This window comes from Elgaria multicarinata, chromosome 1 (assembly GCF_023053635.1).
Source record: "Elgaria multicarinata webbii isolate HBS135686 ecotype San Diego chromosome 1, rElgMul1.1.pri, whole genome shotgun sequence".
Taxonomy (NCBI): Eukaryota; Metazoa; Chordata; class Lepidosauria; order Squamata; family Anguidae; genus Elgaria; species Elgaria multicarinata.
The window spans coordinates 7395359-7420244 of record NC_086171.1 but is presented as its reverse complement, the minus strand read 5'-3'; the positions used below and the strand labels follow the sequence as shown (position 1 = coordinate 7420244).

At 44.5% G+C, this 24886-nt stretch overlaps 1 protein-coding gene and 1 pseudogene across 1 annotated transcript in view; one reads left to right on the top strand and one right to left on the bottom strand.

Annotated features, from left to right (window-relative positions):
• Nucleotides 1-24886, bottom strand: part of LOC134396357 (7-alpha-hydroxycholest-4-en-3-one 12-alpha-hydroxylase-like) — a 210086-nt gene that overhangs the window by 173094 nt on the left and 12106 nt on the right. The window lies entirely within an intron of this gene.
• LOC134413408 (5-beta-cholestane-3-alpha,7-alpha-diol 12-alpha-hydroxylase-like) lies at nt 19225-20745 on the top strand (annotated as a pseudogene).

Here is a 24886-nt window from a genome sequence, read left to right as displayed (position 1 = left end):
ATTTTTTCCCGCAATGCAATCCTATTGGCGAAATTTTCCAAAATGGCGGTCGGATCGCTCCGCAAAAAGAGAAGCGCTTCTCCTATGGGCACTTCTCTTCGCCGTGCTTCTAAGGGTCCACAGTCCGCTTCTACTCCGCCTCTGGGCAAGGCGGAGCAGGCCAATTCGCTTCTAATTCTCCGATTCTAATCGGAGCGGAGCACATCCCTAAATTATTCAGCACTTTTCTCAAATTATCTCTCAGATGTCTTTTTGGTAGAAAGCCACTTTGGTCTTCATGGAGGTAATCTCATAAAATCTTTTTAAGCCTCTCTGCCAGAATTGCTGCAAATAATTTGTAATCATTATTAAGCAATGATATTGGCCTATAGTTCTTAGTCATCGTTGTATCTTGTCCTTCCTTTGGTATCAGTGTTATATACGCTGTACGCCTAGAATCCAGTATATTTCCACTCGTCAATATGGAGTTCATTGTCTTTTGTAATGGCTGTAACAGTTCCTCTTCACACTTCTTATAGTATAGCCCCAATAGTCCATTCGGTCCTGGAGCTTTCCCCAAATTGATCTGTTTTATTTTCTCCACCATTTCACACGTTGTTATGGGTCCATTCATTCTCTGTTTTTGCTCTGCCATAAATTTCGGGAGATTTTGTTTTTCTAAATATTTATCCATCAGCATGGCTCTTCTCATGATCTTCGGTATACCTTCTCACCTTTATTGTTACCAGGTGCTACGGCTTCTCCTGCTCTCTGTCCTAGTTGCTGCCACTTGCTTGCTTAAAGGGGAGAGAGCTGGTGAGCAAGTCAGCAGTGGCATCTACTGCTACTCCTTCTCACTGCCACTAGAGGGAAAAGCAGGTGATCAAGCAAGTTGCAATCATGAAGATGAGGAGCAAGTCCAGGGGGTTCATGTCAATGGGTCCCTGCTGGGCTGTGGGCCCTTGGCTGGTGCCCCACCATGCCTATCCTTGGCACTGGCCCTGATTCTGACTAAGTTTAGAACTAGGGCTGTGGGGGGGGCGGAGCTTGGCAGCCATGGAGTCAGCATGTTTCTTCTGAGGCTCTAACCGGCTCAGCTGGGAAAAGCAATTATCTCCTTTTTAATGGGCATAAATCTTTAATTAAATGATGGAAAAGGACTATGAATGCTAATTATCTAACTTGCTGGTGTCGGAAAAGCTGGGAGAGATAAGGTGAGAGCTTACGGAATGTTTGTATAAGCATCTGTGAAAAGCGAAAGTAAAGCTGCCTGCTGCTGTGGCGCAGTGAAGCAGAGAGAGCTTGTTTTTGTTAGATGCTGACGTGATTTATAGCGAATCTCACCTCTTATCTTCTATTTCAAAGTGGAAAAGACTGAAATACTGGCTTTATAAAGAGGAAAGCAGTTTGTTGTAGTTATCATCAGCTGGCAAGAAGGGGGGGTGAGCGGTGGTGGAGAAATAGCAGCGTTTGGTGAGGGGGCGAAGTGCGGCATTGATAGACTGTGTATGGCTAGTTTTGGTCCCCTCTAGTGAATGCTGTTGTGAATCTGATGTATTCCCCCCCCTGAGAAGAAGAAAGAGTGTTTAACACACAGAAGATAAGCTAATAAATAACTGCCAAGAAAGGGAGCTGGATTCAAAGATTTATGCCCTGTCCAGAAGTGTCCTATGTCTAACATTAAAAGGTGAATTAGGAAGGAGTGGAAAAGGTTAAATACACAAAAAAAGAAACCAAGTAACCATAATCTCTCCAACCTGGAAAATCCAGTCCCTGAAGGAGAACAGGAGGACGAAGATACAGGCCCAGTTCTCTTAGATACAGTGCCAAAAAAAGAAAAAAACATGGCTGAAGGGGGAAAAGCAATTGGCAGCCAGCCACCCTCTTTAGTGGAAATTAAAATGGCAATGGAAATTAATGGAAATTAAAATGGGTGGATTCCTGCATTGAGCAGGGGGTTGGACTCGATGGCCTTGTAGGCCCCTTCCAACTCTGCTATTCTATGATTCTATGATTCTATGAATTGCAGAGAACAATACTGTTATTTTTTAAAAAATGGATCAGCAAATGGATGTTTTTAGACAACAAATGCGTGTCCTGGCTGAGGAGACAGCTGACAACTCAAAAAATATCAAAGATTTGGAGATAAAAGCTGATTTGAACCAGAAGAAGCAAGAGGCTTTTGAAAAATCAACAAATATTCAATTGAAAGATTATGAATTAAGACTGATAGCCTTGGAGGATCAATCTCGTCGTTCATCGATTCGAATAAAACAGCTAAAGCAAACACAAGGAGAAGATCTAAGAGAAATCATTCTGAATTGGTTCAAAGAACTGATGCCTGACCTACCAATAGATGGATCGGATTTGGATCGAGTTCACCGTGTGGGGGGGCAAAACTACAAAGGGACTAGAGACATCTTGGTGAAATTTGGTAACTATTATAAAAAAGAGCAAGTTATGAAAGAATTGAGATCTATGGCTCAGTTGCAGTACAAAGGCAAAGCAGTGCAAATTTATAATGATCTCTCTCAACACACATTAAATTGGAGACGTAGTATTAAACCAATAACTGAAACACTAATGAAGAACAAAATCACATACTCGTGGGGTTATCCTGTTTTTCTAAGATTTACACATGGAGGGGGAGAACACAGAGTAACCTCACTGGATCAAGGTAAAGAGTTGCTGAAGAGGCTGGGTCTGTATGGGGAAGCAAGTGGGACTGGATTGGATGGGGGGAATGAGGCTGGGACATCTGGGGTGTAATAGAATTGTTAATCATATTTTGAGATAATTGCAGATAGAAATGCTAAACATAGAAACTTTGCCGGCCAGGCACAGCACTGCCTCCCCCCTCCCTTTAAAGTAGATGGCTGGAGTACTAGACTCATGGGGATTTGGGGGGGATCAGAGTGGGGGGGTGGGGAGGGGGGGAAGGTAGGAGGGAAGGGGTTGGGGTAAGGGAGTGGAGGTTTGTTGTATGGAGTTTGTGTTTTTATGTAAGTAAATTTGAGTTGCAGAGCACAAGGGATCAGAAGAGACTTCAAAAGGGTGAATATGGATAAAAAGATAAAAGTATCAACACTCAATGTTAAAGGTTTGGGGGCAGTCGTGAAAAGGAGGAGAATAGAACAAATGTTTAATAAAGAAGGATCGGATATTATAATGGTCCAAGAAACACACCAAGGCTCCGAGAATTCGAATATGATAAAATTAAAGTGGTTAGCCTATTATGAAAAGTCATTAGGGACATCAAAAAAAAATGGAGTGGCCACTTTGATCTAAAAAAAAAGTGGGTTTATATTAGAAGAAACAAAAAAGGATGATAATGGCAGATATCTTATGTTAAAAGGTAAAATTGAAGTGAATACAAAAATATTGAAATATAATAAAGTGGTAGAGAAAATTCAGAAGGAATTGTCGGAGTCATGGGAAATTAATGAAAAGGGAGGAACAGCTGGGTCAGTCGTTTGGGACACCATGAAGGCTGTAGCAAGAGGAATTTGTATTAGAGAGATGTGTAGCTTAAAAAGACAACAACGTGCAGAGCAGGAAAAGTTAGAGATAGAAATTAGAAATCTTGAGGAAGAATATTGGCAAGGTAAAAATAAATATAAATTAGTAGAAATACAAGCTAAGAAGAAACAATTAGAAAATTTAAATTTAGAGGAGGTTCAAAAGAATTTAATTTATATGAAAAGGGAATATTTCGAAAACAGTAATAAGAATTCTAGGTTGCTTGCCAGACTCACACAAAAAGAAAAAGGGAGGAATGGGATAGAAGTATTGAAGGATAATCGAGGGAATTATTGTCACATAATGAAAGATAAAATAAAAATTTTCCAGGAATTTTATCAGGAACTATATAAGGGTAAAGAAACTCAACAAGAAAAGGTGGAGGAATATATTGGAAGGTTTATAAAGAATGGAATAAAACCAGAATATAAAGAGCTAATGGAGAAGGTAATAACTCAAAGAGAAGTTGAAGATGTCATTGATAATTTGAAAGTTGGTAAATCACCGGGAGCAGATGGTCTAGGATCAGAATATTATAAGGTTTTTAAAGAATTTTTAGCTCCAAAGTTACTGAAACTTTATAATAGGATATTATTAGGAGAGAAGATACCTGAATCATGGGAACACTCATTGATAATTCTAATTCCAAAACCAGATAAAGACCTGACTAGTCCTGATTCTTACAGACCTATCTCGTTAATAAATCAGGATGCTAAAATTTTCTCATCTATTATGGCTAAACGGTTAAATAAATTTATATCAGAATATATAGGAGAAGATCAATGTGGGTTTGTGGCAGGAAGGCAGATGCATAATCTAGTGGGAAGAGTTTTAAATGTAATAAATGTAATAAAAAAATCAAATATCAAGGCAGGAATTATGGCATTGGATATTTTTAAGGCCTTTGACTGTGTGAGCTGGCAGGCATTAAAGATTATTGTAGATAAATTGGGATTTGGAAATAAATTTAAAAACATAATAGAACAGTTATATTCCCAAAATACAGCTGTAGTGGTGGTAAATGATGGACTCACTGAAAAGATACGACTAGCCAGAGGTACAAGACAAGGATGTCCGCTCTCGCCGGTCCTGTTTGTAATGGTTATGGAAGTATTGGCAAAGGCACTAAGGGAGGATGAAGAGTTAGAAGGAATTGGAGAGGTAAGGGAAATAAAGTTAAACATGTTTGCGGATGATACTTTATTGACCATTAAGAACCCAATAAGAAAAATAGAAAGAATTAAATATCAGTTGAGGGAATTTGAAGAAATTACAGGGTTAAGAATAAATTGGTCTAAATCAGGGATGATGTTGTTTAATTATACTAAGAAGGAAGAAAAGGAATGGGAACATAAGGGAATAGAAATGAGAGTTAAGGAGGAGATTAAATATTTGGGAATTAAAATTACAAAAAAATTAGAGAATCTTGAAAAGGAGAATTTAACGAGGTTAAAGAAAGAGGTATTAGAGAAATTGGAGAAATATAAAAGATTAAATTTATCTTGGTTTGGAAGAATAGCCTTAATAAAAATGAAGATACTAGCTAAAATTAATTTTGTGTTTAGGATGTTACCAATAAAAATAGCAGAAACTGAGATAAAAAGTTGGCAAAATATTATTAATAAATATTGTAATGGAGAAAAGAGAGCAAGAGTGAATAAAAATAATTGGTATCTAAGCCAAAAAAAGGGCGGATTGGGTCTCCCAAATATAAAATTATACTACACAACAAATAGATTAAGACACATTGTAGAAGCAATTATAGGAGTAGGAGATTTATATTGGATGGAAGAAAAAACTATAAGTAATGTAGAGATGAGTTTGGACAATGTCTTTTTTAAAGATGGAGGGAGAAAGTGGGTTGGAAGTATAGATAATCCACTCCTGAGGACTCAATGGGAAATTTGGAGTAAATTTAAAGGGAAGCTGCTTCCGAGCAACTCTCCCTTAGCACCGATAATAATGTTAAAGAATTTTCCAGAGGAACTGTAGGGTAGATTATGTAAAATATTAAAAGAGAAAAGTAAAATAAAACTAAAGGATTGGTTAAGAGATATAAAAATAAGAGAGGATATGGAAAAATTGTTAAAGGAGAAAAAATTATCTTGGTTAGAATATGGGCAATTAGAACAATGGAATAAAAAGTGGATTAAAGATAATAGAGTTTGTAGAAAGATGACGAAGTTTGAAGAGTTAATAGCAAATAAGGAAAAAGGTAAAGGAGGTAGTATAGTTTTAAAAGGGTTAATGAGTGAAATATATAAAATATTGTTAGAAAAGGAGTTTAGAGAGAACTCAGAGAAAATGGTATGGGAGTCAGATTTGAAGGTACAAATAGGGCGACAGAGATGGGAGGGACTATGGAAACAAAGAGTGTTGAGAAGTTTATCAGTGAGAATAAAGGAGAACTATTTTAAAATTTTGTGGAGGTGGTACCTAACCCCGATTAGATTGAATAAGATAAATGATCAGCATTCAGCAAATTGTTGGAGAGGTTGTGGGGAAAAAGGAACGTATTTACATATGTGGTGGCAATGCAAATATGTACAAAGATTATGGAAGATGGTGTTTTCAGAAATTGAAGAAATAGTGGGAATGAAAATAGAACAAACACCAAAGATTGCATTGCTGTCACTATTTGAAGATATAAAGTGTGGAAAAGAAACTATAGAGCTGATATCGAGTTTGCTGGTTGCAGCACGATTGATGGTAGCTAGGAACTGGAAGATTCAAGGGGAATATTCTATTGAAGAATGGTACAAAGAAGTATGGGATATAGCCATTAATGATAAACTGACATGTAATATTAAGTGGAGAAAAGGCGTAACTAAAATAAATGAGTTTGAAGGAATCTGGAAACAGTTCCTAATATTTGTGTTTACTAAGGGAAGTGGGAAACCGCCAGCAGAAGAAACGATTAGATTTTGGACTCAGGAATAGATCCCGAGGTGGGGGGTGCACTTTTATGTTAAGAATGAATATGTTGTAGTATGATAATGTATAGGTAATATTTATTCAACATATATGTACTCAACATTTATTCAATATGTATGTAGCAGTTGTTTGATGTTTTTCTTTTTATTATTATTACTATTGTAATGTTGTATGTTTATATAGTGTAGAAAACAAATAAAAATTATTTAAAAAAAAAGAAAAAAAAAGAACTAGGGCTGTGCACCACCCCCCCGAACCACTTCAGGGCCCGATCCAGAACTTTCAGATCAGGCCCAAACCGGTTTGGGTTGATTTGACCCTCCCCTGATCTGCTCCGGAGCGAGATCTGGAGGGCCGGATTGAGATTCAGCCCCTATTTTGCCCCCCTTCCCCACTTACTTGCCTCCGCAGCGGGTGGTGGGGGCAGGTAAGTGGGGACAAAATGGGAGCAGAATAGGTCCCCCTCCCCCACTTACCTGGTGCCACCGCAGCCACCACATGGACTGCGGCCGCCAGCACCAGGTAAGCCCCCTCCCCCACAGTTACCTGCGTCTGGAGCTTCAGACCATTCTGAACCGCTCTGCACAGATCTGCACCTCCCCCGATCCGCTTCGGAATCAGGCTTCAGAGGTGGGGATCGGCCTGCTCCGCTTCGGATTTGGGGATCCGAAATGCAGCGGAGCACAGACCTATTTAGAACCATCATTTCAAGGTGATGCCTCACAAGATCCCTCCTGCCACAACCACATGCCTTCCCTTGCCACTGTAAGGGTTGGTGGGTTGGGTTTTTTGTGCACTTTTCATTGAAACAAAGAAATCCCACCTTGGTTTTTACGAGCATTCTTTATAGATCACCACAAAACCTCTGACGGTGTATGAGTGCTTGCAAATAATACTCATAAAAGCCAAGACGGGTTGGAAGCCAGTTCCTAGTAACAGACATTGATTTGCCTTGCAAACCTGAAATATCCATGTAGAGTCATCAGGTAATAGTAAATGACCCATAAACAGCATCCCCAAATGGCTTGGAGACCAAATAGCAATGGAAGTTACGCAAAACAAGACATGCATTTATAAAGGTACGCATGTAAACGCTACATGAATGCCATGACCTCACCCTTCCTATTCACATCAATCTCTCCCAGCTATTTCCACCTTGTCATTAACCAGTAGACATTGTTTCCTTGGTAGAAAGGGTTATTAAAGACAAAATTATTAAGCATATAGAAGGGCATGTCCGGCTGGAAAAAAATCAACACGGCTTCCGCAAAGGCAAGTCTGTGCATTTGGTTTCTATTTTCTACATCTAGGAAATCAAAATCAAATGCACAGTTACAAGATGGGGGATACTTGGCTCAGCAATACTACAAATGAGAAGGATCTTGGAATTGTTGTAGATCACAAGCTGAATAAGAGCCAGCAGTATTGCATCCAGTTCTGGGCTCCACAATTCAAGGAGGAGACAAGCTGGAGGGGGTTCAGAGGAGGGCAACCAGGATGATCAGGGGTCTGGAAACAAAGCCCTATGAAGAGAGACTGAAAGAACTGGGCATGTTTAGCCTGGAGAAGAGAAGATTGAGGGGAGACATGAGAGCACTCTTCAAATACTTAAAACGTTGTCACACAGAGGAGAGCCAGGATCTCTTCTCAATCCTCTCAGAGTACAGGACACGGAATAATGGGCTCAAGTTACAGGAAGCTATACTTCTATTAATGCAGCCCAAAATAGCATTTGCCTTTCTTGCAGCCATATCCCACTGTTGGCTCATATTCAGCTTGCGATCTACAACAATTCCAAGATCCTTCTCTTTTGTAGTATTACTGAGCCAAGTATCCCCCATCTTGTAACTGTGCATTTGGTTTCTATTTCCTAAATGTAGAACTTGGCATTTATCCCTATTAAATTTCATTCTATTGTTTTCAGCCCAGTTGCTTCTTATCTATATCAAGGATGGGCTTCACCTCAGGAAAGTAATAGCTGTGCAAGAGCTTTTGGAATATTGCCATCCAGTAACAATTTTTGTTCATTTCCAGGTAACTCATAGATGGAACATGTTCATTTGGCAAGGTGTCAATTCATCTAAAATATTTTAACTGAGAATACTCTCTTCTTGCCCTAATTGATGGCCCTCCAGATTCTGTATGCAGAACAGCTGCAGGGAATTCCAGATGGGAGAGAAAAGAGTTTTCAAAGAAAATTGTTCTGCATAATATCCAGGTGTTGCCAAACTCCCAAATTTCAGTCCCACAGAGCATTTGCATTATTGCTGTGATGTTGAAGACTTTTAGGGCAGGTTCAATCAACTGTCCCTCTTTGTTATAATACAACTTCATTAAAGCCCCAATAGTTTTCTGTGCCTTCGGTTTCACAGCCTCCCTCTGCCCTTTCCATGAGAGAGACTCACTGAAAAGAAGGCCCAAGAATCTAAATGAACAGGCTTGTTCAATAACATGTTGGTCCAAAATCCATCTATGCGTAGGATTGTGACTACCAAAAACTATTCTCTTGGTCTTAGAATAGCTTATTGCCAAGTTTTCATATTTACAGTAAGCACTAAATGAGTCTAAGGGATTTTTCAGACCCAAGCGAGAGAAACAGACTTCTCTACTAGGGCTATGCTCTGCTTCTCCTCAGACCGGAGAAGCAAAAGTGGATTGGGGTGCTTCGCCTCCCCTTAAGGCGGAGGCGAAGAGGATCAGCGGATCAGCGGAGCGTTGCGGAGTGAAGCCGGCGACGGCAGCAGAGCCAGGTAAGGGGGCAGGGGGGGTCTTACCTGCATCCATCGTGGCCCGTCTTCAGCTTCACTAGAGCCCACAGCTCAACCCAGAAGTGTAGGCCGCAAGCGGGGCCTACAGTTCCTGGTTGAGCCACGGGCTCTAGTGAACCTGGCGGCGGGCCGGGACGGAAGCAGGTAAGGGGGAGGAGGGAGGGGGGCCTTACCTGGCGCCACCCTCCACCACTGCGGAGCTCCGAATCAGAGCCGGAGCTCCGCAGTGGAGCAGACCCTAGGCGGATTAAGGCGGGGCGGAGCGGGTTGTCCATGCACAGCCCTATTCTCTACCCCTCCTTCTTATAGCAGCCTCCTACAGTCCCTTGAAAATGCTAGAAGGCTGGGGGACCTAGACTTGGGTGAGCTGTGGTGCAGGAAGGATCATGTAGAGGCATCTTAAATCATGTAGAGGCATCTTCTGTGAGCAGGAAGCAGTGTGGTGTAGTTGAGTCCTCAGGCTCCGTTGAAGCAGCCGCAGGTCCGTGGACGGATGGAGGTAAGGGAGAGGAGGGAGGGGGTTTACCTGGCCCTCTGCGACAGTGGCAGAGCCAAGTAAGGGGGAGGGGGTCTTACCTGCATCCGTCACGGCCCATCCCAGCTTCACTAGAGCCCGCGGTGGGCTCTAGTGAAGCTGGGATGGGCCGCAATGGACACAGGTAAGGGGGAGGAGGGAGGGGGCTTACCTGGCGCCACTCCCCGTCACTGCGGAGCTCCGATTTGGAGCTGGAGCTCCACAGCAGAGCGGAGCGGCCCCTTGGCAGATCGAGGCGGGGCGGAGCGTGCCCGATCCGCAATTTGCGGATCAGGTGTGAAGAGGATCGGGGGGTCTTTGCACACCCCTACTTACCATCACCACCACCCTGCAGTAAGCTAGCACACTGCTGCAAAAATTGCTGAGTCAGGCTCCTGCTCCTTCTTTCTTCTTCACTTGAGACCAGGAGTTATAACGCTCACTAGTTCATGTCTCCAGGAAAGGGCTCCAGCCCAGGGAAAAGTATATTGCTTTTAGAGATTCACTCTACTCTTTCCCCTGCTGTGTGTGTATGCTCTAAGTCTCAGAAAGTCTCCTTCTCAGTCTTAAAACTACTTCTAAGCCTCTACTTGCTCAGCTAATTTCCCCAAACCTAGCTTGTGCATTTGTATCTGTTTGAACCTCAGTAAATGTCCCATTGTGGTGTTATCCTATTCAATGATGTAGATTTCTTTGAGTAAGAATCGTCTTACTTAGCCACAGATGCCGTATTGCCAATGTTTAAAGATTCCTTATAAGCAGGTGTAGGTTTCGTTAGAATGAGTGCAAGTTTGTACACAGGTCTAATGAGAGCACATCATGTAACAAGTTGCATAGAAAAGGGAATTTCAGCAGAACCTGGTGAAATTCCCTGTTCATCACAACAGTTAAAGCTGCAGGAGCTGAGCACTCTTGACCAGATACAAAAAAGGGCAGGGCTCTTGCAGCTTTAGCTGTTAAGATGAAGAGGGAATTTCAAAGGTTCTGCATATATACAAATGACTTCTGCTGAAATTCCCTTTTCTGTGGTGCAACTGTTAAAGATACAGGAGTTCTGTCCTCCTTTTCATATGGTCACCCTACAGAAATGGTCTCTATGTAACTGTTTGTTTCTGTTTGGTAATGTTTTTCTGTCTAAACATGCATAGGATTGCAGCCTTAGGGGATCATGTTATATGCATCTTAAGAAGTACGTTTATGCCCCCCTCCCAATACGTTACTTTTTAAGATATCACTAGACTCATTGACCCTGTTCAAATGACATGCTAATAGGGTGACCACATGAAAAGGAGGACAGGGCTCCTGTACCTTTAACAGTTGTATTGAAAAGGGAATTTCTGCAGGTGTCATTTGTATATATGGGGAACCTGCTGAAATTTCCTCTTCATCACAACAGTTAAAGCTGCAGGAGCCCTGCCCTCTTTTAAATCTGGTCACTCTAGTATAGCTCCTGCAGCTTTGAAACTTATGTGATACAAACTTCTTTCATCCCTGACAAGAAAAATCAAATGAGTGTAGATATTTTGTGATCCTGCCAGGACTTCTCTTTCGAGAAACCAGGTAACAGGAGAGCCAGTGTGGTGTAGTAGCTAAAGTGTTGGACTGGGAGTCGGGAGATCCGGGTTCTAGTCCCCACTTGGCCACGGAAACCCACTGGGTGACTCTGGGCCAGTCACAGATTCTCAGCTCAACCTACCTCACAGGGTATTTATTTATTTATTTATTTATTTATTACATTTCTATACCGCTCAATAGCCGGAGCTCAGAAGAGGATAATGTACACTGCCTTGGGTTCCTTCGAGGAAAAAAGGCTGGATATAAATGTAATAAATAAATAAATACATTCCTGCTTAGATAAATGAGAATATAGGAGATGAAGCAATCTTTTTTCTTTCATTTTGCAGCAACCTTCTGCATGGTCAGTAACACAGTTTTCAGGCCTGGATCCTACCTTCATAGAATCATAATACAGTTGGAAGGGGCCTATAAGGCCACTGAGTCCAACCCCTTGCTCAATGCAGGATTCCACTTTAAAGTATCCCTGACAGATGGCTGCCCAGCTGCCTCTTGAAGCCCTCCAGAGTGGGAGAGCCCACGACCTCCCTAGGTCATCGGTTTCATTGTCACACTGCTCTAACACCGAGGAAGTCTTTCCTGATGTCCAGCTGGAATCTGGCTTCCTGTAACTTGAGCCCATTATTCCTTGTCCTGCACTGGGAGAATCGAGAAGAGATCCTGGCCCGCCTCCGTGTGACAACTTTTCAAGTATTTGAAGAGTGCTCTCATGTCTCCCCTCAGCCTTCTCTTCTCCAGGCTAAACATGTCCTTAACTCGAAACCTTAAAGACGGGACCCACTTCTAATCTTATCACACATCTTTCTCCACCTCTGCCACCCCTCCTCCCAATACTACATCTCCCTACAACAAGGGATCTCCATTGCAGGGGGAAACTGGTCCTTTTAGGTCCTGACAAGTTTTCGCTCCATCCCTGGATTTTGCGAGCTGGGCTGGCAAGGGGGCAGGTGAGGTGGGGGTTGTTCCCAAAATCCAGGACCTTTTTCTCCTTTTGTAAAACGGAGGTGTTCTGCACATGGCAGCTGTAATTTGTACAAATTACAACCACAATCTGCACAGATCACAGCTGAAGTTTGCGTAACATCGGAATCCTGCAGAAGGGAAAAAAGGTCCCCTCCTCCCCACTGCTGCTGCGCTTCTCTTTGCACTCTCCTTGCTGGTGTCGATAGTAAGCGTGGGAGATTGCATGCAGCAGCAAATCTGCCAGCTGGCCTGACTTCCAATTGATGTTGCAAAGTGAATGATTATGTTGAGTTGCCCACAACTATATAACTTGCCAAACATGTAAATTCGACGAGATGCATGTTCCCCTTACCCCGGGATCTTGCCCTACACTTTAGGCTCGCTTTTTCCACGGTCTCAGAGACCTAAGAACGTGTGGGTGGGCGTCGCCGTTTGTCCCAGTTCCTTGCGAGGAGCCAGGACCCACGCACGGGGTGCAGAGGCCCATCGGGGGTGGGGTGGGGTAGCGGGGAAATTAATTTAAAATTTTAAAAACCTCACCTTTTGCGTACGAGCATTTGTGTGCTCTTCTTCTTTAATAAAAAACAAACAAAATGGTGGCCGTGACATCCTCGCCCTCTGAAGTCACCGCACGCCGCGTTTAAACAGAGGTGGAGATCTCGCAAGAAAAATATTGCAAGATCTTCACCCCTCCATCACGCTAGACCAGGTAGGTCTAGCTCAGGCCCTTGTCATCTGTTCTTTTCCGTAGGCAGTGTTTCCTCTAGCCAGCACAGCCATAATCAATTTCTGGGGAAATGTGTAGGGTGACCCTATGAAAAGGAGGAGGACAGGGCTCCTGTATCTTTAACAGTTGCACAGAAATGGGAATTTCAGCAGATATCATTTGTATATATGGGGAACCTGGTGAAATTTCCTCTTCATCACACCAGTTAAAGGTGCAGGAGCTATACTAGAGTGGCCATGTTTAAAAGAGGGCAGGGCACCTGCAGCTTTAACTGTTGTGATGAAGAGGAAATTTCCCCAGGTTCCCCATATATACAAATGACACCTGCTGAAATTTCCTTTTCGATACAACTGTTAAAGATACAGGAGCCCTGTCGTCCTTTTCATAGGGTCACCCTAGAACTGTGCTTTATGTTTTCGTTGCATCCCTCTTAGCAAGCATACTTGGTGGACTTTATCACCTGGTCCACATGACAAAACAAGCCATGGTGGGTGGTCAGCCTTGTTGACACCAGCAAGGAGAGTGTGGAGGTTTCACACGGCGTGATGACTCCAAGGAAGGAGGGAGTTGTTCCTCCCTGCTGCACTGCTGCCACCACCACCCACACAACCCTCACGCTCTCCTTGCCAGTGTTGGCATCAGCAGGAAGAGTGGGAAGGGCGCTCACGGCAACGGGAAATCCACCAGAAGACACAACATCAAAGGAGGACAGTGTGTTCTTCTCTGTAAAAGCAAAAAGCCATTAGAGATTTTTTTTAAAAAAAAACACCTCAGCGAATTTTAATATTCTTTTGCATCTTCTCAAATACTTTGCGTATGCTGGCTATTTGCTAAGACACAACAAAGAACTGACTGACTTCTCAAATACAAGAACTCTCACGGGAAACCATACAGGTAAGAATCATCAAGCAATGAAACATGGGATGATTGACATAGACTAATCATCCCTTCCAGGGTTGTCAGATGTTCTATTTTATAAGGACAGTCTTGTATTTGAAGGTGTTTTGCATTTGGGTCATAGAATCATAGAATCATAGAATAGCAGAGTTGGAAGGGGCCTATAAGGCCACTGAGTCCAACCCCTTGCTCAATGCAGGATTCCACCTTAAAGTATCCCTGACAGATGGCTGCCCAGCTGCCTCTTGAAGCCCTCCAGAGTGGGAGAGCCCACGACCTCCCTAGGTCATCGGTTTCATTGTCACACTGCTCTAACACCGAGGAAGTCTTTCCTGATGTCCAGCTGGAATCTGGCTTCCTGTAACTTGAGCCCATTATTCCTTGTCCTGCACTGGGAGAATCGAGAAGAGATCCTGGCCCGCCTCCGTGTGACAACTTTTCAAGTATTTGAAGAGTGCTCTCATGTCTCCCCTCAGCCTTCTCTTCTCCAGGCTAAACATGTCCTTAACTCGAAACCTTAAAGACGGGACCCACTTCTAATCTTATCACACATCTTTCTCCACCTCTGCCACCCCTCCTCCCAATACTACATCTCCCTACAACAAGGGATCTCCATTGCAGGGGGAAACTGGTCCTTTTAGGTCCTGACAAGTTTTCGCTCCATCCCTGGATTTTGCGAGCTGGGCTGGCAAGGGGGCAGGTGAGGTGGGGGTTGTTCCCAAAATCCAGGACCTTTTTCTCCTTTTGTAAAACGGAGGTGTTCTGCACATGGCAGCTGTAATTTGTACAAATTACAACCACAATCTGCACAGATCACAGCTGAAGTTTGCATAACATCGGAATCCTGCAGAAGGGAAAAAAGGTCCCCTCCTCCCCACTGCTGCTGCGCTTCTCTTTGCACTCTCCTTGCTGGTGTCGATAGTAAGCGTGGGAGATTGCATGCAGCAGCAAATCTGCCAGCTGGCCTGACTTCCAATTGATGTTGCAAAGTGAATGATTATGTTGAGTTGCCCACAACTATATAACTTGCCAAACATGTAAATTCGACGAGATGCATGTTCCCCTTACCCCGGGATCTTGCCCTACACTTTAGGCTCGCTTTTTCCACGGTCTCAGAGACCTAAGAACGTGTGGGTGGGCGTCGCCGTTTGTCAGTTAAAGGTGCAGGAGCTATACTAGAGTGGCCATGTTTAAAAGAGGGCAGGGCACCTGCAGCTTTAACTGTTGTGATGAAGAGGAAATTTCCCCAGGTTCCCCATATATACAAATGACACCTGCTGAAATTTCCTTTTCGATACAACTGTTAAAGATACAGGAGCCCTGTCGTCCTTTTCATAGGGTCACCCTAGAACTGTGCTTTATGTTTTCTTTGCATCCCTCTTAGCAAGCATACTTGGTGGACTTTATCACCTGGTCCACATGACAAAACAAGCCATGGTGGGTGGTCAGCCTTGTTGACACCAGCAAGGAGAGTGTGGAGGTTTCACACGGCGTGATGACTCCAAGGAAGGAGGGAGTTGTTCCTCCCTGCTGCACTGCTGCCACCACCACCCACACAACCCTCACGCTCTCCTTGCCAGTGTTGGCATCAGCAGGAAGAGTGGGAAGGGCGCTCACGGCAACGGGAAATCCACCAGAAGACACAACATCAAAGGAGGACAGTGTGTTCTTCTCTGTAAAAGCAAAAAGCCATTAGAGATTTTTTTTAAAAAAAACACCTCAGCGAATTTTAATATTCTTTTGCATCTTCTCAAATACTTTGCGTATGCTGGCTATTTGCTAAGACACAACAAAGAACTGACTGACTTCTCAAATACAAGAGCTCTCACGGGAAACCATACAGTTAAGAATCATCAAGCAATGAAACATGGGATGATTGACATAGACTAATCATCCCTTCCAGGGTTGTCAGATGTTCTATTTTATAAGGACAGTCTTGTATTTGAAGGTGTTTTGCATTTGGGTCATAGAATCATAGAATAGCAGAGTTGGGAGGGGCCTACAAGGCAATCGATTCCAAACCCCTGCTCAATGCAGGAATCCACCCTAAAGCATCCCTGACAGATGGTTGTCCAGCTGCCTCTTGAAGGCCTCTAGTGTGGGAGAGCCCACGACCTCCCTAGGTAACTGATCCCATTATCATATTGCTTGTGGTAAGAGCCCTCAAATTGAGCTCTCTCTCTCTCTCTCTCTCTCTCTCTCTCTCTCTCTCTCTCTCTCTCTCTCTCTCGGATCGTGTCTAGCCGCCGGAACCAAATAACAAATAGACACAGGGTAAGATCAAAGCCTTGGCTTTATTTCCACGGCGAAAAGACTGCCTGCTTCAAATTCAGGAGCAGCAGCAGCCCCGAATGCTTCTCATCCAGGACTTTTATACTGTGTGGCAAACCTGTTACATCATATTTGGTTATACAGTGGCATGCTTGGGTATATTTCCACAAGAAGCCCATAGACTAACATTCCAGCCACTCCCCTTAGCAGAAACCCATTGTGTATTGTCCGTTGACTGAGCAAGACGGGTCTTTCCAGATAACGTGCTTACCTCTTGACCCCAACTGTATATGTGGTCTCTTCGCTTAGGCTGCATGTTTGCCTTACTGCTTGTCTTCTGATAGAGAACAGTTAACTATTAGTTAACTATTATTTCTATCAGTCCTCCCTTTTGACACTTCAGTAATTCCTTACTGATAGGGTCACTTATTGCGAGGTTTCCACACAGGCTTGGCCTCTTTCAGGCCATTCTCTTAATTTTGCGTATTTGTCATCTTCTGATGTGGAGACCGTCCAATAAGCATGAGATGTAACAGCACTGGAAATTAGTTTCTGAACCATAGGTACTATACATGGTGCAAAGCAACAAAGCACAAGCATTATAACAATCATAAACATCATAAAAGCTCTTTTTAGTCTACTCAAATTAGGAAGCCAAGATTGTCCTGAGCCTTGTGCAATAACTTCTAAAGATGTATCAATGCTTCTTTTGACACATTTGGAGGGCAAAGGCATCACCTACATCGGTGGAAGTAAAGTACTTAGATAACAACAACCAGTCCAATTCGCTGGCACAACTTTATAAGCATATTGCCTACATATCCACCATAAAAATCCTGGGTTCTATGAAGCCGAGCAATCATTGTAACTAAAGTGATACTGCTCAGACTGCTTTTCAGATTTATTCTTTTCTTTTCCCCTGGTACTAAGATTTTGCTAGTAATGCATCAATCCTAAGGTACAGCAGTGTAATTCTCACAATTCTAAGTTCCTTCTTGGGGGGCTATAACTTGTGTGCTCCAGATTATATGGCAAACAGAAGATCTTACATTTATACTGCTTTCCTTCTTTTCTTTTTGCATAATACAAAGACCTCCCTTTACAGGGAACACTGGAACGCACCATGAATCATTCATTTTTCATTGCTTTGAAAGCTGCAGGTCATCTGATAGGGGCAGTTAGACACAGGCATATCGCTAGCAGGTAAATGCCAGCCACAAATATGCCCTGGAACGTTTTCATGACTTCTTAAACTCTGGGGCTTCCAAAAAGTTGCTAATTCACAGTACAAGGATTTCTGAAATAGTACGTTCCTTTTGGGAATTTCCCCACCATTTCCTTGGAATTGGACGTGCCCACACTATCAAGGTAGTCTGGAAGATACAAAGACAAGTTAGCAAGTATTTTATCTACAATTACTTTTCTTCTTAAATTTCAACTTTAGAGGATCAATTTGATGGACATATCCCACCTCCCACTCTGGAGCTAGTTTGTAATAACCCACTTTCATAAAGTCTGGCCAACTATTAAAGGCTTCATCAGCACAGTTTGGATTGTTGATCTTATTCCACCATTCAGACAAATTATGCAATTTTGAGAAATCACTTAAGTCTTAGGCCATAGCTAGACCTAAGGTTTATCCCTGGATCGTCCAGGGGTCAAACCTGTTCATCTAGGTGACACACAGGGGATCCAGTGCTCAGGCAGGGGCGAACCCTGGATGATCCCAGGATAAACCTTAGGTCTAGCTGTGGCCATGGTTACAGTTGCGGGGAAGAACCTGTTCCTCCTCTGCTTCTTTTTCTGGGCCTGCTACGTCCGGGGGGTCTGGGGTAGGGCTAGCGGTGCTGTTCCTTGGTGGCGAGAAGTCCTCAGTTTCATCCCCCCCCTACTGCTGTAGGGTCAGAAAGACCTTTTTTTCTGGAACACTGGGTATAGTGTATCCAAGCTGATTCTCCTTCTAATTTCAGGGCGGTGTGGGTGGTCAGCAGCACCAGATGAGGTCTGGTCCACTGGTCTTGGGGTTTCTCAGCAGTGGAATTCTTTATATAAACTTCATCTCTGGGTTGAAAAGAATGCACAGTAACATCAAGGAGTAAGGCTTGAGCATCTCCGACGTACCTCTGGATTTTCTGGTATTGTACCTGGAACTTGATAACACAAGCTGTTAGATCTTCATCCCCCCACCCCCATCAGAGTCACATAGGGCCTTGCATATTCTCTTCTTCCTGGATGGGGCCTACCAAACAAAATTTCATAAGGAGATAGGCTTAAAGGCTGCCTGGGAGTTGTCCTAATAGATAGGAGGACTAAAGGCAAGGCAGTAGGCCAACTCAGGTTGGTTGAGTTACAAATCTTAATTAATCTTCTTTTTAGGGTAACATTCATTCTTTTTACTTGACTTGCAGATTGAGGGTAGTGTGGTGCATGTAACTCTCAGCCTTGTCTATTATCACTAACATCTAGTGGTACCCATAATTTCATTCTGTTGTTTTCAGCCCAGCACTCCAGCCTATCAAGATTACTTTAAAGTTTGTTTCAAAGATATATTCTTTGGTGGGACATAGGAGAGGGCTTTCTCTATTGTGGCACCCTGGCTGTGGAATGCCCTCCCCCGGAGGCCTGACTGGCACTGGTTTCATTTCGGTGCCAGGTTAAGACATGACCTTTTGACAGGGCCTTCGATGGCTAAATCCACCAGCCTTCACGCTGTCATCTTTTAATTAGATTTTACTGTTTTAAAATTTCATATGTTTTAACATAGTAATGGTTTAACTTGTTTTAGAATTGTATATTTATTCTATTTTATATGTATGATTTTTTTCTGTACACTGCCCTGAGATCATTGTGATATAGGGCAGGATATTAATATTTTCATAAATAAATAAATAAATAAATAAATAAATAAATAAAGCAACAGGTAAACTGCAACTGCCTGTATCTTCTTAGAAATGGGATTAGATCACCCCACCCTGATTTGCCATCTGATTGGTTGATTCATATAAACCTGTGGATCCATTTATTCTTTTGCAGTGTTTCCTCCAGTGCATCAGCAATGACTCTCTGGGAAACTGTGCTTTTCACTTTCTTAGCGTGCCTCTTGGCAACCCTACTTGGGGGACTCCATAAAATAGGAGCATTTCGCAAGAGGAAACCCAAGGAACCCCCGTTGGACAAAGGCTTCCTTCCATGGCTCGAACACGGGCTAAGTTTCATTCGGAGCCCTGAAGAGTTTTTGGAAAGGATGCGGAAGAAACATGGGGATATTTTCACAGTTTTGCTCGGAGGCAATTACATGCATTTTTTGATTGATCCTTCTACTTATGAACCCTTAATGAAGGTATCAAAACAAGGGCTGGGTTATCATAAATTTACATCAATGGTGTCACGTAATGTTTTTGGCCTCCACTCCACAGAATCTCAGCTACATAGTTTTTAAAAAATCAGTGATAAGTATCTCGGAGGGAAGTATCTGCCTGTCCTGAACCAGGTGATGATGGAGAAGTTGAAGACCGTGATGCTTCTCAGCCAGGATTCAGGTGAGGGGAAAAGATCTTGGCGGCAGGAGGGAGTCCTCCACTTTACCTACAAAACTCTCTTCCAAGCCTCTTTTCTGACTTTGTTTGGCAATGAGCCACACAAAGATGTAGACAGCAAAGAAAATGCGAAGGAGAATGAATTAACCCAAGGTGAAAACTTGTTGGAAAATTTTCAGAAATTTGACCGTTTCTTTCCCCACATGGTCACCGGCACCATAGACCCTCTGAGCAAGAAGGAGACAGAGCGATTGGAGAAGTACTTCTGGGACATTCTCTCAGTCGAAAAGTTGTATCAAAGGAACAGCATCAGCAGTTGGGTAGCTGAGCTAGATCAGCAGTTATCTGAGACTGGGATTACAGAAAAGACGCGGACTCAATTTCAGCTGATGCTTTTCTGGGTCTCTCAAACTAACATTGTCCATGCTGCCTTCTGGATTCTTCTGTATCTCCTGAAATATCCAGAAGCAATGAAGGCAGTGAGGGAAGAAGTGGAGAGAGTTCTAAGAGAGAGCGGTCAGGAGGTCGAGGCAGGCGGCCCCTTCATCAACGTGTCCTTGGATATGATCAAAACTCCTCTTCTGGACAGTACAACAGAGGAAACTCTGCGCTTGAAAGTGCCTGGTCTTCTCTTCAGAGCCGTGATGCAGGAAATGGATATTAAGATGGCCGATGGCAAAGAATATACTTTCCGGAAAGGTGATGATCTAGTGCTGTCGCCTTTTCTTGCACTGCAAACAGATCCAGAAATCCACCCTGACCCTCACACTTCCAAATACGACAGGTTTGTGACCCACGACAGGATAAAAAAAGGAGTTCTACAAGAATGGGAATAAGCTAAAGCATTACAGTATGCCTTTTGGTGGTGGACGTGCACTGTGCCCTGGGCGATTTTTTGCTGTTAATGAAATGAAGATGTTTGTCTTCTTGATGCTGGCCTTCTTTGACATGGAACTGGTTAATGCAGAAGAAGAAATGCCTACGATAGATGTAAGGAGCTATGGGTTTGGATTTGCAAAACCATCTCATGATATTCAGTTCAAACACCGACTGAGAGTCTAAAGGGAACATCATTTAGGCTCAAATCCTCTGCACAGTGCCCTGGAGTCAGCCCTTTGGATTCCTTCCAAGAAAATATGCATAGGATTGCCCTATCAAACCTGGTTTTTATTTCGAACTAACATGTGGGCTCACAGTTAAATTCTTTTTCTTCTTAAAAATATTATTTTATAAATTCAGAGTCTTTCGGCATGTCTATACCTAAGGAGGGGAGGGGGAGGTTCACACAATATGATGATCGTGAGATCCTCCCCCTCAGTCTTCACATGCCACGCGATGTCACGGGAGTAAGAGGACGTCACGACTGCGTTTTTTGATTTTTGTTTCTTTATTGAAAATCAGCCCACAAATGCTCCATTGAAAAGGATAGTTCTTTTAAAAAAAAAATCCCGCTCACCCTCCCACCCCGATGGTCACGGAGCTCCTGAACAACTCTGTGCCCCATGCCCAGTCCCATCTTCCTCATGTTTACTCCTGAGGAGCCGTAAAGAAACCAGGACAGCTGCCCACACCTCCTGTGGTCCCAGGACAATCCCAAGACCTCGGGAAAAGTCAGGATTAAAGCCATAAAGGAAGGGATCACCCCTCCCTGCCCTGGGATCCCCTGTGCATCATGTGGACACACAGGGATGATCCCGGGGTGATCCCTGGGATATCGCCTGATCTAGACATGCCCTTGATCATAATGCAGCCTGAGGACAAAGGGATTCAAACCTGGCTTTCGTAGTTATTTTGGCTGGCAGTTATTTACTTTGTGAAGTTCTGAGTGGAAGACATTTTGCAAAATATTAGCTCATATTCTCTTTTATGTCTCTTTTATGTGTGGGCTTACAAAAAATAAAATAAACGCTGAGGTCCAAAAGAGGGACCATGTTATTTTGCAATTCGGAGAGGAGAACAGTTTCCTGTACCTCTTGGCTCACCTGCTTATGGGCTCCATCACACCTGTGATTTCTTGCACGCTCCCTGTAAAGGACGGCCCCAAAGGGCTGCGGTCCTGTTCAGTTAGTTCTGCACAGTCTGGCTGCGGCCTCTAGGCCAGGAGGAGGGAGTTTCAGGGAACAGCTCATGGCACGGGTAATTGGTTGTGCCAAGCCCTCCCTATCTCCTGGAGCAGCTGTGGGTTATCAGTTTAGCTGGAATACCCAAGGTCGTGCTAACTGGGGTGTTGATCTGTTTCAGTTGTGGAAACGGCCTGGCGAGGGAGGGAGTGCCAACGACCCGAGTGGGGCATAGGACTGGCTAAAGTGAGTCACAAGGCCTGGCGGCCTGGAAAAGGATAAAGACGTGGGCAGCCAGGGGGGCAGCCATCTTCTCTGAACATACGTGTACCCAAACTCTCTCCCTTGCAGTCATTCACTCTTATTTGCCTGCTACCTCACTTTGCCTATGTGTAAAATGGGTTCCCTGGTCTCCCATCTCGCTTTAACTTAACTGTTGGAGAAGTGGTCTTGTCTATAGGACTGGCTAAAGTGAGTCACGAGGCCTGCCGGCCTGGAAAAGGATAAAGAGGTGGGCAGTAGGGGTGTGCACGGACCCCCCGCTCCGCTTCACTTGCAGATCCGCCATTTTCGGAGCGGGCTGCTTCGCTCCGCCCCAGCTCCGCCCACTTCCGCTCCGCTCCGCTCGGAGCTCCGGATCCGGATCGGAGCTCCGTTTTTTCCCACCCATAGGGTTGCATTGAAAGCTAAAAAAGTAAACAACTTTTTTTCGATTCAAGTTAGAAACCTCATGTTTGGCACCATGACACCTCATGGGCGTATACACACGCACGCCAAGTTTCAAGCCAATCCCATCATCCCCTGATTTTTGGCAAATTTTTGAAAATCGGGCACCCCATTCACACCCCTTGGGATAGCTCCGTTAATTTGCATGTTAGAAACCTCAAACTTGGCACCAGGGCAGCTTATCCATGTGTCCACATGGACACCCAGACTCAAGGCAGTCCCATCATCCCCTGATTTTTGGCGCGGCTTAACTCACCCCAAATTGTCCCATTCTACAACTATGTCAATTTGCATGTTAGAATCCTCAAAGTCGGCACCATGATAGCTTATCCACGTGTCCACATGGACGCCAAGTTTCAAGCAAATCCCATCATCCCCTGATTTTTGGTGAATTTTTGAAAATCGGGCACCCCATTCAGACCCCTTGGGATAGCTCCGTCAATTTGCATGTTAGAAACCTCAAACTCGGCACCAGGACAGCTTATCTATGTGTCCACAGGGACGCCCACACTCAAGGCAATCCCATCATCCCCTGATTTTTGGCGCGGCTTAAACGTTTTAACTCACCCCAAATCAAGTCCCATTCTACAATTATGTCAATTTGCACGTTAGAAACCTATCCTTTGGTCCCATGACAGCTTACCCATGTGTCCCCATGGACACCAAGTTTCAAGGCAATCCCATCATCCCCTGATTTTTGGGGAATTTTTGAAAATCGGGCACTCCAGTATGTCAGGGATTTAAAGTTGCAATTGCAGACAGCTCAATGGGGCCAGTTCCAAGGAAATCCCAACATGCCACGAGATAACCCTAAATCTTCTTGCACATTTGAAAAAGGAATTATTGAACTTGATAAAGTCTAAGTGAGCGCAGGAAGGACTTCTCCCCTGAGTCAAAGCAAGACACATACACCATCCCTGCAAGGCGGGAAGGGGAGAAGGGAGGGAAAGCAGGCAGGCAGGCAGGCAGGCAGCATGCATTGTAGTGCCGCAAGGATGACTTGAGCACTAACGCATAGCAAACCAACCCGTAAGCGGGCGCAAGGAGCAAGTGAGGCAAAGATGGCTGGTTGTTTCTTTCTAAGCCACCAGTTACGCATTGAGGGGCACAGAGGAGGACGACTGGGAGCAAGCGTGCCGGAGGGTGCTGGGCACGAACCGCAAAGCTCATCTCCCAGGCACCAGGCGGGCAGAGAGGCAGGCAAAGCAGGCGAGGAGTCAGTCCTGGCAGATGCCCCACCACAGCAGCACCCCGGGGGAGGCGGGCAGACAGGCAGGCAGGCATGGGTTGGCGGGCCCAGAAAAGCTGGTACCTTGCACAAGTAAGCCATAGATCTGCGGGGGAGTCAGTCCCAGCAGATCCAGCTACGTCACAAGGACGGCTCCCAGGCAGGCGGGCAGGCGCCTCCACTGTAGTGGCTGTGCTCAACTCGGCGGGCGCACTACAAGACGAGTTGAAGTGAGAGCTCACTTCTCAGGAGGAAACTTAAACTGTCCCTATGCAGACAGTGGTTGGGGAGAGAGGCACGGCCAGCTGCGCCTCGACCGTAGGGGCTGTGCTCAAGTGTCTGAACTTGAAGTCGAAGTGAGAGCTCACTTCTCAGGAAACGTAGTGGCTGTGCTACGGGAGATCGGTCGACTGTTGGAGCTTAGCTTTTTCTCTGAGGGGAAGTCCATGAGTTTCAGTGACAGCTTGCTTCTCAAAGAGAGGGTTACAGCGGAAGAGGGGTGGGACGAGACCGGGGAGAGAAGCTGGACCAGCTTCTGCTACTAATCCTCACCCACATCCTGGAGGACCACAGCGTCCAACACAAAGTGGCTGGTAAAGTCAATGGCTGTCATGAGTCGAAGTGAAAGCTCACTTCTCAGGAGGAAACTTAAACTGTCCCTATGCAGACAGTGGTTGGGGAGAGAGGCACGGCCAGCTGTGCCTCGACCGTAGGGGCTGTGCTCAAGTGTCTGAACTTGAAGTCGAAGCGAGAGCTCACTTCTCAGAGATACCTTTAATTGCGAGACTGGGGAGAGACGCTCGACCAGCTGCTGCTACGAACTCCACTTCAGGGAAAGGACAACATGAGGAACAGCTAAGTGGTGAAGTCAATGGCTGTCATGAGTCGAAGTGAAAGCTCACTTCTCAGGAGGAAACTTAAACTGTCCCTATGCAGACAGTGGTTGGGGAGAGAGGCACGGCCAGCTGCGCCTCAACTGTAGGGGCTGTGCTCAAGTGTCTGAACTTGAAGTTGAAGTGAGAGCTCACTTCTCAGATACCTTTAATTGCTCCATATGAGACTGGGGAGAGACGCTCGACCAGCTGCTGCAACTAATCCTCCTCACCCACATCCTGGAGGACCAGAGCATCCACCGGAGTGGCTGTGCTCAACTCGGTGCACTACAAAACGAGAAGTGGCTGTGGTGAAG